The sequence below is a fragment of the Arvicanthis niloticus genome, chromosome 19 (genome assembly GCF_011762505.2).
Source record: "Arvicanthis niloticus isolate mArvNil1 chromosome 19, mArvNil1.pat.X, whole genome shotgun sequence".
In the NCBI taxonomy this organism is placed as follows: domain Eukaryota; kingdom Metazoa; phylum Chordata; class Mammalia; order Rodentia; family Muridae; genus Arvicanthis; species Arvicanthis niloticus.
The window spans coordinates 36,622,895-36,641,972 of record NC_047676.1 but is presented as its reverse complement, the minus strand read 5'-3'; positions in this window follow the sequence as shown (position 1 = coordinate 36,641,972).

The window sequence follows — 19,078 nt, the reverse complement described above, 5'->3', positions numbered from 1 at the left end:
TCATATATTCACTTATCCTTATTATATTTGTTTTTTTTCAAGTGTGAAAATAGTAGATGGATTATTTAAAATGAATATTAATTAGTTACTCTGGTCTTATAAAGACATTTAAGAATATTCCTGAGCAGCTAAATATAAGATAAACTTGAGTGGTGGACAGTTAGAGTGTATGAATTGTCAGTATAGAATTAAGTCTTATAATCCAGTGGTTGCTTTTTGAAATACTATACTTAAATTCATTATAAATTGAGAGGTCATAATTAACAAAGTAAAATTCTATCATTGTAACACTCTCTTAATCAAAAATAATTATATGTATAATGTGTTATACACACACAAAAATGCACATACATGGATACATGTTTCCCTTACTGATTAATGGTACCTCAGATGAATTATAATTTATTTTTCTCTGCCACTTTCAAACTTCTATATCTATTTTCCAAGGAGAAGACATGAAGTCACTTTCCTAAGTAATTTGTTTCAGAGGTGGCTTTATTTAACTTAATGGAGACAGCAGAAACACTTAGAATATTTTGTTGTATTTAAGCACAATCCATGTGGTATCAAACTTCCTCCACAATTAAATAGGACGATATAAAAAGTGATGTAGTAAGACAGCTAAAGAGGATCAGCAGGTAGAGATATATGTGGTCAGAACGAACATGGCCGTCTGCTCAACATAGACCCTAGGTGGTAGCCATGACTCTGTGATTCTGTAAATGAAAATGAATAAATAATCTTGTTTAAAAATATTAGAAAATTGCGAACAATTTGGAGGCAGAAAACACTTTGGAGTATATATACCATGGAAAACATCGTTCTGTGACAGATCATTATACATATCAAATTTGTGATCAGCGGACTAATCAAGTTAAATTGACAATTAAAATCAAGACTCAGTGAAGGAGCCGCCTACTGCATCATTGACAAATTAATGACAGAGTCACAGCTTACTCATTCCTTCTGATTACCCATCAAGCATTTCATAGACCATGTTAATTTAAGAATAACTGGTTTAAATGTTCAATAAATGAAAAAACATGAGCTATAATTAATTTATTTTTGAGGCAGGATCTCACTATGTAGCTTTGGCTGGCCTAGAATTTATAGAGATTCACCTGCCTTTGTCTCCAAAGTGCTGGGATTAAAGACACAGCTGTGGAAAACAAAACAAAACAGAACAAAACAAAACACAGCAGCAGTGGTCAGCCGCTGGTTCACAGGGAGGTCCTCCACTACGGTCGGTCGCAATAGACACAAGAAAGTCCCTGGTTCCAAAACGGCTTTATTGGCATGACGGATGATGGTTGAATCTGGATGTGCACCCCTCTCCCCCCCAGAAAAACTCAGGGCAGACCTGAGTTAAATAGGAAGGGAGAAAGGGGGAGGGTCTGGGGAAGAATGCTTAATTGGCTATGCCCTCTGGCCTTCAGGTATCTCATTAGTATGTAAATCTCTGAGGCTGAGGCCTGTAGTCACGCCCTCTACCTGTGCCCTAAGTGACTGAGGTGCAGATAAAATGGAGATTAGACAGCATGTCAAGACCCTGGGTTCTGGGGGTGTGGCAGAACACCTGCCATTTCTCCCTTGGAGTCTTGGAGTCTTGGGGTTCCAGGCCCATGCCCACCCAAGAACCAAGATACCCTTCCACAGCCTGACAACAAACCATCATGCCCAGCACAGAATTTGAGCTTTATTCTCAAATGTGCCAGTGAATAGGATATAACCATCCATCATGGAGCAGGAGGGAAGTTCGGGTGGATTTTGAAGTTTGACTTCTTAAGTTTGTTCTTACTTCGAACCTAACTCCCTTTAACATCCTTATTTTCACTGTTATATTTGTGATTTTTTTTTTTCCTTTAGAGGTTAGATTTTTATTTCTGTGCTGGAGAGAATGGTGGCAAGGTGTTAGATAGGGAGGAGGAGAGGAACACATGGCTTGCCACCTCTTGCCTAACAAACTCCAAATGGAGTTCCTTTTCTGCGCCTCTTTCTATGTCAACAACACATATTCTGGTATCTTAAAAACTTATATTATAGGAGTGTTTTAGAATTGATATTATTTCAGATTTTTAACAATGCATATTGTGAATGTGTATTGCTTAAATATATAACTTATAAACCCGAAGAGGCATGAATGACATTCAATAATCACACATGCTAATGTCACTTAGAGAAATACGTGGACATTCACAACATAAATAGGATATGTATGGTCTCACATCAATTCAGTCAGTTCAAATACTCTCAAATGAGTAAACACATTTTTAAAGGAATTTTTGATTCCCAAAATTCCAAATGAGAGCAATTATAGGCCTAAATGTTTACCCCAGGCATGTTAAGCTCTTGTGCTAAGATAAGTGAGGTGTATTTAACAAACATGAGTTTTTGAGGATTGATACATTTTCCTTTTTTTTAATGAAGGAAGAAAGCTAATGTAATAAAAACAGTTTATCAGAGAAAACTGATAGTTGCAGAAGACTTAAGATAAATAGAGTGTGTATGTATATTCTACACCTTGATCTACGTTGCTCATGCTGGACTGAATTCTGTGATATCAGGCAATCCAGTTGGTTCATAATACATGGGAAATAATGTAGACTGTAAAGTAGATGGTAAATTGTACCATCTTAAAATAACTTGCCAAGAGATATAAAGATATATATACATATATATATAATTTAATCTATACAAATTAAAGCATATCCATATATATGAGTTCAACATAAAGAAAATAATGAGCAACTAATTACTCTCAGACTTTGGAGGAGATCCTTAACATCTGGTCAATACAGGATACTTTATATTCATATATCTAACTGAGGTCAGCATATTTTTATCTAAAGCAGCAGTTTTCAACCTTTTTAATGCTTTACCTCATGTTGTGGTGACCCAAAGCATAAAACTATTTTTGTTGGTACTTCATAACTGTAACTTTGTTACTGTTATGAATCATAATATAAATATCTGATATAAAGATATCTCAGACAATCCCTATGAAAAGGTTGTTTGACCCAAAGGGGTCATGACCACCAGGTTGAGAACCCCTGCTCTAAAGGAACAATTGGTAAATAATATCAGTTATTTTGAGTAAAACACTCTCTGTCACAATCCGATTTTAATTTTATGAAGCAAAAGTAGTCACATGGCATTTATGAATGGATGTGGCTATATTACAATTGGAATTTATTCACAAAAGTGTGGGTCAGATTTGACTCCTGTGTCAGACCACATCTGCATTTGTCTCTCAGTCCTCTCTGCACTATATAGTCATATATTTGGTCTCTATGGTGAAAATACTTTATATGAGCATCAAGTTAACAACCATCCTTTGTGTCTTTTCAAAGACAGCTGTTCTTTTATTTAATACATTTAGGGTTGTTTAAGCACTGCTGAGAAATGGATTATATTATGAATAAGAACTAATAGAGCCATGCCAGAATGAAAAGAGCCAGCAATTAGTTCATATACTGTATGTATCTGGTTTGCTTCAACAATCTTACTGCTTTTGGTTTGTTTTGTTTGTTTTGTTTTGTTTTGTTTTATATTGTTTGTTTTTAGAGACATGGTCTCACTAAAGTAGTCCTGGTTGGTTCCAGGAACTTTGTGTGTGCCAGGCTGACCTCAAATACACAGAGACCTCTGTGTCTGCCTCCTGAATACTCAGATTGAAGATGTATACCACCATGCCTGACCTAAACATATTTACATTTAAGAGAAAAATTCTTACAGAGATTTACATAGAACTTTCCCTTGACAAGAGTAGCTGAAGACCTTGATGCTCATTAGGATTTAACATGTGACTTGACTATAACGGAAGCCTCACATTACAAGGAATCACACGTATTTCTATAAGTAACATCATAGATGATATCATTAATGGCAAACAAAAATCTAAGAGTGATAGTCAGATCTATAAGAAATGACATTTATTTAAATTAAAATTTATGAGAGGAAAATTATTTACAAGAATTCATTTACATCGGAGATGGTAGTATAAATCAGTGCTGGAAGACACATACAACAGGAACAAAATATTGGATTCAATATTAGTACCAAAAGAAAATACAAGTCACATCCGTTTTAGGACATATAAGATTCAAGATCTCTAATGGGACTGGTCTTAGTCATGTTCTATTGCTGTGAAGAAAAACACAATGACTAAGGCAACTCTTATGAAAAGGAAACACGTAATAGGGACCTACTTACAGTTTCAGAGGTTTAGTATATTACTATCCATGGCAGAGAGCATGGCAGTGTGCAGGCAGACATGGTAATGAAGACATAGCTGAGTGTTCTGTATCCCAATCTGCAAACAGCAGGAAAAGAGAGCCACTGGGTTGGCTTGTGCATTGAAACCTCAAAGCCCACCCCTAGTGACACTTTGTCAATAAGACCACACCTACTCCAACAAGATGACACCTCGAATTCTTCTCAAGTAGTGCCATTCCCTGATGACTAAGCCTTTAAATATTGGAGAGCCTATGGAAACCATTCTATTCAGGCAGCGACATGTGCCATGCATAGTTTCAAGATCTCAGGCTCTATTTCTTTTCAGAAGTTAAATAACAAACATAAATGAATGGGTTTTCTTTGTTTTTCCCCAGTTAATATGTATTGCTAAACATGTAGTGGTCTCCCTCTACAGGAGTAGATCATCAAAGTTTACAGGACGGGCTTGAAAGTGGGAAAAGGATCTTATATTAGACAGGAAGGCTGAAACCCACTGTGTTCTTAAACTTGCCAGTGTTACTGAACACCTATGATGATACAATGAACCCCTATATGTATGCACTTACATATTTCTAATACATAAGAAACTAATTCCTTTAACCCAATGTAAACCTCTTCAGAGGTCTTTAAATTTGGACAGAACAGAGTGGAACATTTTGAAAATAAATTATCATTAGACATTCATAGTTCTCCATATTACACTACACCACTACATTTTAACTCCAATCTAATACATACTTTAATTGTCAAATATCTAATCCTTGCTAAATGTTACAGTCAAGAACATTCAAAGCTAAAGGATAATTTTACTCCTAAACAATCTTAAAAATGTCTTCTGATAAATGCAAAACAGAAATATCTTTTCGTGTAAGCCCATCTACCTTAGTTCTGCCTTCTGATGTCTTACTATAATGCCACCCAGGATGACCTAAGTTATTCTTTATTACCTATTAAGCTCAGCCTTATCTATGCACACTTCCTCAAACCATGTGTTGTCCAAGCATTAAAAATTCCTGATCATACCTAAAACTTACCTTGTTCTCTTAAATCTCCATGCTTTTCTTCAAGTTTATGATATTCTCTCATTCCTTTTCAAGTCAGTGATTGATACCACTAGGAATGAACTGTGAAAGTCTAGGCTAAAAATGAGGCTAAGTCTCATAAAATAGCCAACTTTACTCAAAGTGTCAGAAAATTTATATTCTTAGGATTGAGCAAGGCCACGTGAGCCAAGTTCATATGAGTTCAAATTGTATACAATCACAAGAGCAGGCTATGCTGGAAACATGTTTTAATAGCAAAAGAAAGTAGCAATGTGTAATCTAATGAAAACCCAATCCTGTTTTCTGCAAACTGTGAGGAGCATGAAATTATTTCTTAGAACAAACACATGTTTATAATGGACAGACATCATAAGACTCTTGTTTTATTGGAGTTTTCTCACAAGCTCTCAGAACTCTTCTCATCCAGCTCCATTCTTGAACTCTTTTGTAAAGGTGAAGATTAAACAATACCTACATAGTAACAACAATACAAGTCCGAATTATTAATATCAAATTTTAAAAACTATGGAACTAATATATAAAAATACAGCTCTAGTAACGTTTTGTATAGGATCAGGTTTTAAGACTCGTTGGGTTCTATTTGGGATGTTATGAACCTTTTGGAAAGATAAAGCCTTGTCGGAGGAACATATATCAAGAGTCAGGTTTTAGTGAGTTGTAACCTAATCTATTCCAGTTTGGCTTTCTGTTTCCCATGTGTGGACAAAACATGTGACCAGCCAGGTTCAGTTCCATGATGGACTCGGTGTCCTTGGAAATATAAGCCCAAATGAATTCTTTCTTCCTTAAGTTAATGTTGGCCATGGTATTTTAAAACAGCACATGAAAAGTCACTAACCTACTCTAGACATGGAGTAAGCAAAACCTGATTTCTCATCTTCATTTTCATTAAACGCATCAAAACAAACACAAATCACCTTCATTTCTAAAGACAAAACAAGGAAAAACAAAGAAGGCTTTACATAGATTTAGCTCCTAAACTTATGAAGTCTTAAATGTTGTTTTTTTCTGATAGGTCTAATTTACTATGAAATCTGTTCCTGACTCCTGCAATATGTAAATTCTCACAGATATGCCATCATGTGAAGATCCTAATTGTTTCTGCTTCCATTATGAATATAAACTAGCTGTATCCTGGTAGCCTTCTGTTTTTATTTCTTAATATTTTCTGTGGGGGCTGAGTAAGTGGCTCAGGGGATATGTGTGCTTGCTCTGTGGATAAGTTTCCTTCAGTTTAATCTACCATTCACTTAAAACTCAGCAAATGGCTCTTCATTTCTTTAATTGCAATATAAGGATTGGGGCAGAGATAGGCAGATCTACAAACAGCTACCCAGCCAAACTTCCTAGCTAACACTGAGAGAGTTTCTGGTTTAGTGAAATGCCATGTTCTCAAGGCAGTATAGACTATAGAGTAATAGGGAAGACCCTGGTACCCTGACCTTCCCTCCCATGGGGGATTCAATGAGGACCTAGGGAGGGGTGATAATGAAAGAACAAGAGACACAAAGAAGGAGAGCAAGTCTAGGGTTCTGATCAAGCTCTCAAATTTTATTTTCAGGCAGCAGATTATAAAGGCATAGCAAAATGAGAAGCTTAGGCAAGGATCATGGCTTAAGGCCGTCCCAGTATCATAACATCATTGCCTAGGGCTTACCCACTGTCATAACTGGTTTCTGGGAAGTACCAGATGTTCTTTCAGTTCCTGGAACTGGAGACTAAAAATGTCCTTAATCTTGTACTTTAACTGACTAGGCTTCCCAGAACAGTGGGCAATTTCATGGGTTTGGCTCCCAGCACGTGGGCAGGTCCCTATACATTCATATGCATATGTTATACCACAAATAGTCAGATACAAAAACCAGGAGCTAACACTGAGATGTTGCAAGGTTAACTCTATATGAAAAATTTGTAGGAGACAGAATCAACAATGAGATCTAATTTGAAACAAAAACTAAACAAACAAACAATAACAAAAAAGAGAATGAATCAGCTTCCTTTCTATCTAGAAAGAAGAAAAGGTACAGAACAACTCTTTGTCTCTGCCTCATACATCTGTGTATTTGTGTTTGTATCTGACTATATGGAACAATGCCAAAGAATTTACAATCTGGTAAAACATAAGATCATAGAAGAAGAATACTTAACAACAACAACAAAAAAGAATTGACCTTTAACTTGGAACATGATTAGAAAAAAACACCATAGGCAACAATATAGAAAAAAATCAAATTTGTACTTTATGTTTAAGCGGGAAAGGAAGGACAAATTGAGTCAGTTGGCCATTAACAAAAGAATGTGTGAATATAATCCTGTTTGATCCGTGCTTAGTCCTTGCAAGTAAAGTTTCTATTTGTACCTAAAGTAAGTTACTTGGATCTTAAGTAAACTATAAAAATGTTTCTCAACCTACACGAACTTTTAGCCATATTTACATACTTCGTATCCTTACCTTTGTGCCTTCCTTTTCATTCTATTTTCCAATAATGTATAATAGTAGAGTCTCTCACCCCAGTGAACCTTTATTTTTCCTATAAAAGGAACTTCAAGAAGCTGGTAGGGGCTGCTATCTAAAGTTCTGACTTACAGAAAGGCACTCCGAAATGGCCAGTCCCAAGTGCACCCCAAAATAAAGCTTGCTTTACTGGACAATCATGGATTCTTTCTCCTTGCAATTCTCAGGTTTTTAACACGTATGTTTACTTTTTTGCTTTTTTTTTTTTTCCTGGTTTCATGAAATTATGTCTAAATATAAAACCCTAAGAGAACAATACAGGGTTTATGTATTTTAAAATACATTAAAGAACTGGTGACATTTATAGGTATATAAACAAGATGTATACCTTACAAGATGAATATTTTTCATATTTAAATCTACTTTGAACAATCTCAGGCTTCCAAGAAGATACATTATATAATATATAATCTCTACATATTTTTCTTTTGCTATCTTCACTATTTACATGAGAAAATACATGTTTATTTTAACTCTTACTGGATATAATGTAAGATTCATGGGAAATATAAATGGAAATTATTTTTATTTTTATTCTTCCCATATATATATTGTTCCTACAGAAATAAAAAAATCTTTTAAAGAGTACTTGTACTATTAAAACAATAGATCCCTAAGAAATAGGAATTTCCCCCAGACATTTTACGCTGGAAAAAAGAAAAGATGTGTCTATGACTGTGATGAGACACAACCAAAGAGCAAGTTGGAGCAGAAAGAGTTTATGCAGTTTATTCTTCTGTATTGCTGTTTGTCACTGAGGGAAGTCAGGTCAGAAACTCAATCACGGTAGGATCCTAGAGGCAGGAGATGATGCAGGGGCCATGGAGGGGTCCTGCTTACGACCTTGTTCCTCATGGCTTGCTTAGCCTACTTTCTTATAGAACACACACAGGGATGGTACTACCCATAATGGCTTGGTCCCTTCCCCATTGATCACTAGTTAAGAAAATGCCTTACAGCAGGGTCTCATGAGGCTTCCAATTAAGCCTCCCCCACAATCTTCAGATAACTCTAGTTTGTGTGTCACACTGCCACAAGACTAGCCAGAATAGTGTTCCAGGGAGATCTAAAACAGTTCTAACAACTTTTCAAACAATCTTGCTAGATAAGACTGAAACCCAAATAAAGGAAGAAGGGACCACTTAAGTCCTACTTAGATGTTCATATCCTAGGGGTCTCAATACTCCAAAATCCTCAAGTCAAAATTGTGGTATGTGCTGGCTCTCTGTCCCTCCTCCCAACGTGACCACATTGAATAAATCTCTTTCTGCTTTCTGCTCCTCATTTGACTATTTTAATTGGCTTGTTGAGGACCAGTGGCTGGACATGACTTAGAGCATAGGTTGTGAGAAATTATCAGAACTGAAATCAAGTCCCACTGGGTACAGTAGTGCTCATTTAGAACCCCAGCATATGGTATCATGGAATTCAAGACCACCAGGAAGACTATCAGAACTCTATTGAGGTTTAATTAGCAAATGTTACCTAAGTTGCAGTTGACCAATGTCCTTGGTAAGATTTGAGACTGCCACATAGCTTAGAAGGGAGACAGGGTCTTTAAAAATCAAAAGGCACCATTTCTTTTTGTGGACAATTACCTCGGCAGGTGTGAGATAACATACTGGATATTTTGCATTCCTGGAATTCCTTGTATTGTCTAAACAATCTCTAGTTACACACTGGGCTGGCCTCAGACCTCTATGATGGAGTCCTCAGCTACTACAGTGTGAAGGTAAAACAGGAGGATCATAACCTTGATGATAGCCTAGGTTGTGACAAGACCCTTTGTAAAGATTATGACATGGAGTTGCCTTTTCAAAAGTAACGAAAAGCCAATAGGTTATTAAAAATGGTTCTCATCTATGGATACTTGGAACTACATATGTTCTCACTTTGGTCCCTTTTTTGCATTCTGTTTATTATTTTTCTCTAAGATATAAACATATCCTACCACAAATTTCAGGTGCTAAAACAGAAAGTGTAGAAATGTAACTAGTCTAGCAGAAATGAAGATATTCTAAAGAGACACATACGGCTTCTTGATATGATTTGTAAAATGCAATGTGAAGCAGTGGGAGGGGGATGGGTGCTTTGATGGGCCCATGCTGAGTCATCCTCTGCCCCCCAAGTATCAGCCATACTAATATAAAATGAAGTTTATTTGGGGGCATAGGAAGGAGGGTTGAGAAGGGAGTAGAGGCAGAGAAAGACAGGGACAGAAATGGACAGAGAGAGACCGAGGGTGGGGAGAGAAAAAGGCTGGGCAGGAACTGGTGGGAAGATGAGAGGGGAGGGGGAAGGACATTGAGAAACCAGAGGGAGGCCAGAGAAAGGCAAAAACAGGTAGGGGTCAGAGAGAGGGAGGGGTAATTGTTAAGTGGACCTTAGAAAGAATGCTAACATGCTAGCATTTCTCCACCTTGATTTAATTACAAATAGAAATTAGAAAGAGGTGATGGTGAAGCAGGAATAGGGTCATGGTGATCTTTAGTTGCTTCCTGCTGGCTTTGGGGTGACACATCTCTGGGAAACCTAAGAAATGGGATGAGGATGTTGGTCGAGTCTTAGAATTGGCTGTTTCCTTGCTGTCCAGGACCTGTTGAGCCATCTACAGGTAGGAAGGTACAGGTCCAGTAGAAGTGTCTGTGAGAGCAGACTGGAGCATATGTGGGTCGCTTCTCAGTAATTTTCCTAGATGAAGATTTTCAGTAAATGCCTGAACTTGGCAAGATGCTGAAACCCATACGTATTAGAGGCAAAAAAATAAAGTTAAGCAGGTTTTTTTTCTTAGGCATACATTTGAAACCCTTAGGTTTTGGTGGGGGAGGGGAGGGGAGTCACAAAATTAGGGAATGAAGAAGGAATCCCACCCTATGGAATAGGCAACAGGTGGGAGCTTAGGCTATTGTTTGGCAAGAGTACTTATCCAGATGGAGTCGGTTTGGTCCATGAAAGGTAGATCTCAGTGTGTTTCCTAGAGCTTGTAAGTTTACAAAAGACATAAATTCGTTAACAGCACGAACAGTCTTTAATGTGAGCTTAGGGAAGTCATAAATCTTTTGTGGAGCAGAAGGAACAAGAAGAGCTTTTTTCTTCTGTCTAGAAGACTGAACATGTACAAATTTAGCAAAATGAGAAGTGTTTTAAAATTGACATTTAAAAGACAACCCAAAGATACTCAAAAATTTGACCCTGTGAATATGATAGCTGATCGTATAAATTTAGCATGAGAAACACCTTAAGTCTAAAGCTAAATAAAAGACAACCAAAAGAAACTTAAACTTATGCTATGATAGTTGGTAGTATGGACTTTGCATAAGTAACACTTTAAGCCTATAGTTAAAAGACAATCAAAGAAAATCTAAAATTTGAACTTTTGATTATAAAAGTAGATTCGTATAGTGGAATGTTTATTAGAGTTAGGTTAATTTATAGGTACTCCATTGGTTATTTGTTAGGATTTTGAACTTTTGAAGTCTCAATATAACAGTGGCATAACAAGGGGAAGGAATATGAAGAATTTAGTCACTGTAAAATGAGATTTTTTTTTTTTACGTAAGAAAGTAGCAGAAGGTCACATCTGTAAAAGGTTATATCTGAACTTGTATAGCCTTTATTATGAAGCCTGTGAGCAGAGCAAACCTGTCTGTCTTTTTCATAAGAGATATGGTAAACTTAACTAGTTAACAAAATGACTAGTGAGCTAATTCCATGGTGGATTACCTTAGTGTAAGGAGCTAGTTGTCTATTTTCTAGCTGTCAAGCTGAGGTTAGCTTAACTGTCAGTGTAATCAGAAATCTGGGAATAATAAATTATAATCTAGATGTTATATATTATGACAGAGGTTGGCCTATATAGTCCACTACCTAAACAATTTTCTCAGTTCCCTGTGGTCTCCTTTGCAACTTGTACAGAGGCAGTCTGGCCATCAGGCCGAGGAGATGAGAAGTTTTTTTCTTATGGAAGAGGAACATGAGAGAAATGACTCACCATATATTAGGCAATATGAGACATTTAATTCTCTGAGTGTCCTGTTTGTTCAGAGTTTAGGCCAAGTCCTGGTAGTGGAAAAGGCAATGGAACAGTCTTTCTCAGTGGTTATAGTACCACAATCCAGGGAGAGTCCTCTGTAACTGTGCCCTTATCTTCTTAAAGACTTTGGGGTAGGCTACTGTTTGGATTTAGGAGTCTCTGTCTGTCATAATAAGCTTAAACATTTAAGGTTATACTTTTGCAGATTTCTGACAAGATTGAGAGCTGGTATCTATTAAGTTAGACAACTTGTGTCTGTTTTTAATTATTTATTCTAGATGTATCTAGCAAACAAAGAGTATATTATAACTTAATGACAATAGCAAAAACAAGGCTTAACCTATCTTTAAGGCAGTGATCTTTAACCTTCTTATTGTTGTAAATCTTTTCAAGTAGTATTAAATTAAATTACTATTTACCAAGGCAGGATAGAACCATATGAAACCTTATCTTAATTGAAAAGTGTCTTTGGAGACCTAGAGTCAGGTTGTTGTCCTAAAGACAGCAGTGAAGTGGGGACTGCCAATAATAAAGATGGCGGACAGTCATGTGTCTACTGTCAACCAAGATGGCATTGAAGCTACAGCCAGCCATGTAAGATGGCACTGAAGGTATAGCTCCACTGTGGTGGAAAGTCACCTGTTTGTTATATCTCAGAATGGATCAGCATGTATTTACAGAAGCATGAATATGTATCAGCAAACAGACGAATAGAAATGTTTTGCATGGCAGGTAAGGGCATTATAAGTATGTGAGGAAATCTCCTCCTGTCACTGCAGGCAACCTCTGCTGCAGTGTAAGTCCAAGCTGTGTGACAGGTCTGAAGTTGGCTCATGGTGCAGCCCTGCTGCTTGTGTGAGCAGGGATCTGCTAACCATCTGGCCCTTCTCCTGCCACAGCTGGCTTAGAGCTGGTGTGGACTAGAAAAGAAAGAAATCAGAGATACAAATTTTCTAGGAAGTAGAAGTGTAAGACTGTCCGCTGGAGCAAACAGCTGGCAGCAGCAGAATAGCAGAGTAGAGCACCAGGTAGGGAGGGAGAATGAGAGTGAGTTAAGTCAGAAACGAAATTCGGAGGGTGTTTTTAGAATTGAAGGAGCAAGGATCAAGGATAGGAACTGAGTTGGGAAATAGAAGGAATAAAGCAGTTTGGAGCGAAAGTAGGGAAAAGACTTAACATAGGAAACCTTCCATTTTCCAGATCACTGGCAAGAGTTGTAAAAGTTTTGACAGTGTTGTTAAGTGGCCATTTAGAGTTATTATCTAGTGGGTATTGGGGACAATTTTGGTGTGTAGATTTTGAAGCCTTTAAGTCCAAGAGGCATCCCAGTTGGGAGCCTGTAAGTAATGGCAACAACATACACATTGAATGAGAATAGAAGTTATTATTGTACTGCTAGCAGCATTCAAAGGATAGATTTAATAACTGATCAAGCAGCATAGGCTAGATTACCAGGTCATCATGAGGTAACTAGGGACTGCAGGTCAGTGCCCTAAGGGGACCAGTCACCTAGTACTGAGATTTTCAAGCAGTGAAAGAGAAACTGTGTCTAGAGAAGAAAGGGAAGAGAAGAGATCCTAAGGCAGGGTTTCAGCAAGAAGGGCAGTCATGAAGACTGTGAATACCTCCATCCCCAAGGATATCAGAGGGTGGTTAGGAGCTCAACAGCCCTCTCATGGAACCAGAGGTGGGTAGCTTACCAATTCGTCAGAGTTTGGATCTAGCAATCCAATGGCTGGAAAGTCCATGCAGTGGCAGATCCAAGAACCTTCGAGTTTATAAATCCGGGTCACAGCACCAATGATATATTTTGTAAACTGCAGTATGATGCAGAGGGAGAGGGTGCCTTAGTGGGCTTATGCTAAGAAATCGTCCTCACACCGCCCCAGGTATCAGCCATATAAGAGGGTTTAGTATAAAATGAAATTTTCAGGGGCAGGGTGTCATGGGAAAGTTAGGTAGAGAAGGGAGTAGAGGCAGAGAAAGAGAGGGAGGAGAGAGAGAGAGAGAGAGAGAGAGAGAGAGAGAGAGAGAGAGAGGCTAGAGAAGTTGATAGAGCAGATAGGCCAGTCTTTTTATATTAAGCCAGGCTTCTACTTGGCTGTTGCTAGGTAACTGTAGCGTAGAGCCTAGGAGAAATGCTAATATGCTAACACTTTTAATCTATCAGAGTGTTTGAAACAATGGAGAGAAGGGGATGGGGGGGGGGTCCCAAGGAAACTCATGTTGGGAGAAGAGAAGAAACCTAGCCCAAAAGACTTCACACAGTTCTCACTTGCCAGAGCACCTGGCAGGATGAGACTTAAGCCAGACAACGATGAGTCAATCATAGGTGGGACCACACCTTGACCAGGACTCCAGAGACATTCACATCCTTGACAGGGTGTTTAAACTTTCAGTCTTACTTTAGAACCTTGTGGACTTAAGAGGTTTGTTGGGTCTCTTTGTCTCCCCAGTATGGCCATATTTAATAAAACTCCCTTTTCTGGTACCATTTTTAAATTCAGATCTTTTAATTGGCTTATTGAGGATTGGGGTCCAAATCTGACTAGGGGCACAGGTTGTAACCCCAAATTGGACAACATTCCTATAATATTACCTTGCTTTTACAATTGAATGGGAACTTCCAGTTAATATAAGGTAAACATATTTTTCTGTTATATACTGATTAAATGTAAAAGCAAAATAATAGTTTTAACAGCCATGATAGATAGTAAATGAATTTTTGTGAGCATATGCACAAGTCATCCATTACTCAAATTTCTTGGTGAAACAGATTCCCCTGGCACTGATTCTCTATAGAGTTAACTTAAGCTCAGTAGTGTTCCTTGATGTGGCTAAGTATCCATTTTGTCATCATGATTACCACTATCATTATGTGTTATTAACCAATGTGAAATTATCAAGTTGCATAATGATAGCAGTCACTTAGAGCCATCTGCCTTTGCATCTTAAAAGTATTTTCTGAAAATGAAAGGAAGGAGCTTAAATTTCAAATTTACACTTCATGAGAAATAGCTTTTGTTTTACAGCATGTGTAAAAAATATTTATAAGTTATTATACTCTGTAAGATAACACATATATTATTATCATATTATTTATATTATTTCTCCAAAGCTATCATTAGGCATGAATAACAATCATTGACTTACTATGGAATTAAGTGCAATTGTCTGAGATGATAATGGCCCTGGAAAACCAGACTTGGCTGGTCTTGGGGGCAATTAAAAGACTGATCTTTTAAGAATTTCAATTCCAGGCTTTCTTACTAAGTAAATTATAAAGATGCACCCCAGGGAACTTTAAGGAAGTAATGAGGTTTTCATTTCCATATGTCAGATGAGCTTTAGCTAGTGTACTTATTACCAGAAAGGGCCATGAGCTAATTTCTTGGCTCATTCATCTCAGAGAACATCCTGAACAACATTTTCCAGCAAAGGGCACAGGAAGAAATGTAGTGTGGGAATAGTTTACCACAGAGGATTTTTCATACTTAGCATGATACAAAAGAAACTTCCAAGTACATACGGGAACATGGAGAAAAAAAAAAAAAAAAAAAAAAAAAAGGCATGTGCAGAAGAAACTTTATCTTCCAAAATGGCTTGGCATTGTCTACCCACATGTATAAAACTTCTATCCATGTCAAGGCCATTTGGAGTAGGAAAGATTTCAAGAACACATCTTGAGGTAACCTACTTTATGGTATCTTAGCCAAGCTGTTCATTTAAATTGAAATTTGGTAGATAACTCCAGCTGGATATCTTCACAAACTGCTATTTTAGAACAGGATTCTAAAATTAGAAGGCCTATTTTGAAATAGTTTGCAACTGACTTGGGCACATTACATACTCAGATGGTGAGGCTCATCCCCAATAGTGGCAGCTTGTAGATATGAATGGTCTCACAGGCTTGAGCTACAGCCTTTCACCAAGACATCCCCTTATATTTTAGTATGTGTGATACAAATTATACTGTCTTGCCGTCTTAGAGAATTTCATGTACTGTAATGCCAGTGATATCTTAGAAATTAAATAATGTCCTCATTCTATTACTCTTATGAGATAATTTACATGGTCTAGACTTTTTTTTTCTCGAAGGGGCAAGAATTGCTAGCTGTCTTCCTAAACATAAGAAGAATACATACCATTGTTCATATGAAGAATAACCTCTGAATAATAATTCCCTGGTAGGCTCCATTGTCAGGTATGATAACAGATCTCTAAATGTTTTCTAAGCCCTCAAGTTAATAAGAACTGATTAAAGATTTAAGCTTTGAAAGTAGGTCTGAGTGTGCTCAGTAAAAATTCATTTTTACTATTATTTTATCTGAAATTTTGTACTACATAGAAAGTATCTTAGCCAGTGTTTTAGTGCTGTGAAAAGACACTATGGCCATGGCAACACTTATTTTAAAAAGGATATAATTGGGGCAAATCTGGGGGCATCCTTACAGCTTCAGAGTTTAGTCTATTATCACCATGATGATGGAGAACAAGGTAAACATGCTGAAAAAGTACCTGAGTGATCTCCATTGGATTCACGGCATGAGAGAAAGGGGGGAGGGAGGGAGGGTCAGAAAGAGTGAGAGGGGAGAGTGTGAGGGAGAGGAACAGTGAGAGGGGGAGGGAGAGGGAGAAGGAGAAAAGGGAGAGAGGAAGAAGAGAGAAAGGGATGAGGGGAGGGAGAGAAGAAGAGGGAGAGGGAGAAGGGAGAGGGAGAGGGAGGGAGAGGGAGAGGAAGAAGGAGGGAGAAAGGGAAAGGGGAGGGAGGGAGAAAGGGAGAGGGAGAGGGAGAAGGAAGGAGAAAGGGAAAGAGAGAAAGAGGGAGAAGGAGAGAAAGAGGGAGAGGGAGAGGGAGAGGGAGAGGGAGAGGGAGAGGGAGAGGGAGAGGGAGAGGGAGAGGGAGAGGGAGAGGGAGAGGGAGAGGGAGAGGGAGAGGGAGAGGGAGAGGGAGAGGGAGAGGAGAGGAGAGGAGAGGGAGAGGGAGAGGGAGAGGGAGAGGGAGAGGGAGGAGAGGGAAGAGAGAAAGAGGCAGAGGCAGAGGCAGAGGCAGAGGCAGAGGCAGAGGCAGAGGCAGAGGCAGAGGCAGAGGCAGAGGCAGAGGCAGAGGCAGAGGCAGAGGCAGAGGCAGAGGCAGAGGCAGAGGCAGAGGCAGAGGGCGAAAGGGAGAGGGAGAAAGGGAGAGGGAGAGGGAATACCACTGGGCATGGCTTGAACTTTTAAAACCACAAAGCTAACCTCCAGGGACACACTTCTTCCAAAAAGGCCATAGCTCGTAATCATCCCAAGTAGTGCTACTACCTAATGTTCAAACATTCAGACATATGAGCTATGGGGTTGGAGGCGAAGGGCCCTCTACAAAATCACTACAAAAAGTGATGAAGCTAAATGTGTGCCAAACACTGTTTTAATTTATCATTATCACAGGGAAGAAAATCAAATCTAGGAAACTAATATACAGAATTTTTTTTTTGGTCTGAGAAAAAGAATAAATATATAACTCTCAGATACATGTTCTCAGTTTTTATTCCTAATCTATTTTATCTTTCACTAACTTCAGAATAAATGCATTTTTAAAATATCAAGCAAGGCTTGCACCGAGTTCACAGAGTACTCACAATTTCCATCAACTGAATTAAAATGGATTAAGTGAACAATAAAACTTCCACACTGTTATATACTTTATAGAATGTGCATATTCCATTACTGAGACCACAAAAATCTTAAACCTGATCAGTCAAGAGCTAGATTTGAAACAGATGGAATGTGTATAAAAGATAATCAATTTAAATTTTGTTATTTCTTTTGAAAACCTGACTATTTGTGTGTGTGTGTGTGTGTGTGTGTGTGTGTGTGTGTGTGCGCGCGCATGTGCTCATGCATGCATGCATGCATGCATGCATGAATGTGTCTGGTGGAGATTACGAAGCACATGCTTTATCTCTGCGCTCTATATCAAGTCCTAAATCTTTAGTTACTAACAAGAAGTATAAAAGGAAGAGAAGGGAGAAAAATGTTGCTTCCTTTCAAGTAGGTATTAAGCATTCAGGTAGTAAGAAATATTTTATCATCATGATGCTTGATATCTCTGTCCACCATTGTCCCATCACTATTTGGGTTTTAGTCTTACCCTGAAAAATTGGTTTAATAGGCTCTTACACTTATATGAAATTTCTTCCAGGGAGTCTCCTCTAACACCTTTTTCAGTGTCTCCTCTGACAAGGAATTTTCTCTCCTCCCAGACTGAGGTGCACAGAGAAATTAATTTGTGTTAGTCTAGTTTTATTTTTCAATTTTTGTTTTAATATCTCAGTTTTTGGTTGAAATATGCACATGTCTAAAACAAACACAACAAATCCAATGAGAGTACAGACCAAGGTAAGCACACCATTGGTGCCAGGTAGCCCTGTATAAAACCCATTTTTCAGACTTTGACTTTTAGTTACTTTTGCAGGGACTGCCACAAGCAACCCCATCTCATTAGTTTGAACAGCTTCTCATCATGAAGTCTAGGCTGGCTTTAGACTTATGATCCTGTTGTTTTAGGTTTCCAAGTGCTATGATTACATGTAACACTACCATACTCCAAGTAACTTTACTTTAGTTATGAAACACCCTGCCCTTGACCACTGTCTCTATACAACATTCTTTAAAGACATAGCTTATCAACTGCACTTACCTGAACTTTAGAGTTGACTTACGCAACTGAAGTATAAGGATTGGCTCTTAAGTCAGGTATACCTGATGTTCTTTCTGTTTTTCTTATAGGCAATGTCCTAGTATCTCAAGAAAATTGTTCAGGTTCCTCTGTCAGAAGCTGTACTTCTATAGAGTTTTCAATTGACAGCATACTGATAAAGTTTTACAAAACACAAGTAATAAATACACAACAGTATGCTATAGATCTTTTCAAAAACACAACAAAATGTAAGGCCCCTGCGAAGGGAGGACCTCACTCAAGCCTCAGGAATTTGAGGCCACCCAATAAGTCACGAGACATCGAACTTGATGCAATCAGCAAGAGGTATACTTCGATCAACATGTTGAGGTCAAGACCCATGACCTATGTAGAGGCAGTGGGGTCTGACCCCCAGGCTTTGGAGACAGAGGCAATTTAAAGCTAAACCCCACAACTTAGGGGGGAAACCAAAACCCAGGGGGAGTAAAGGAGGGTTATTGGAGAGTACCTGTGGAAAGTCCCAGCCCATTATTTAGTTTGTGACAGGGTCC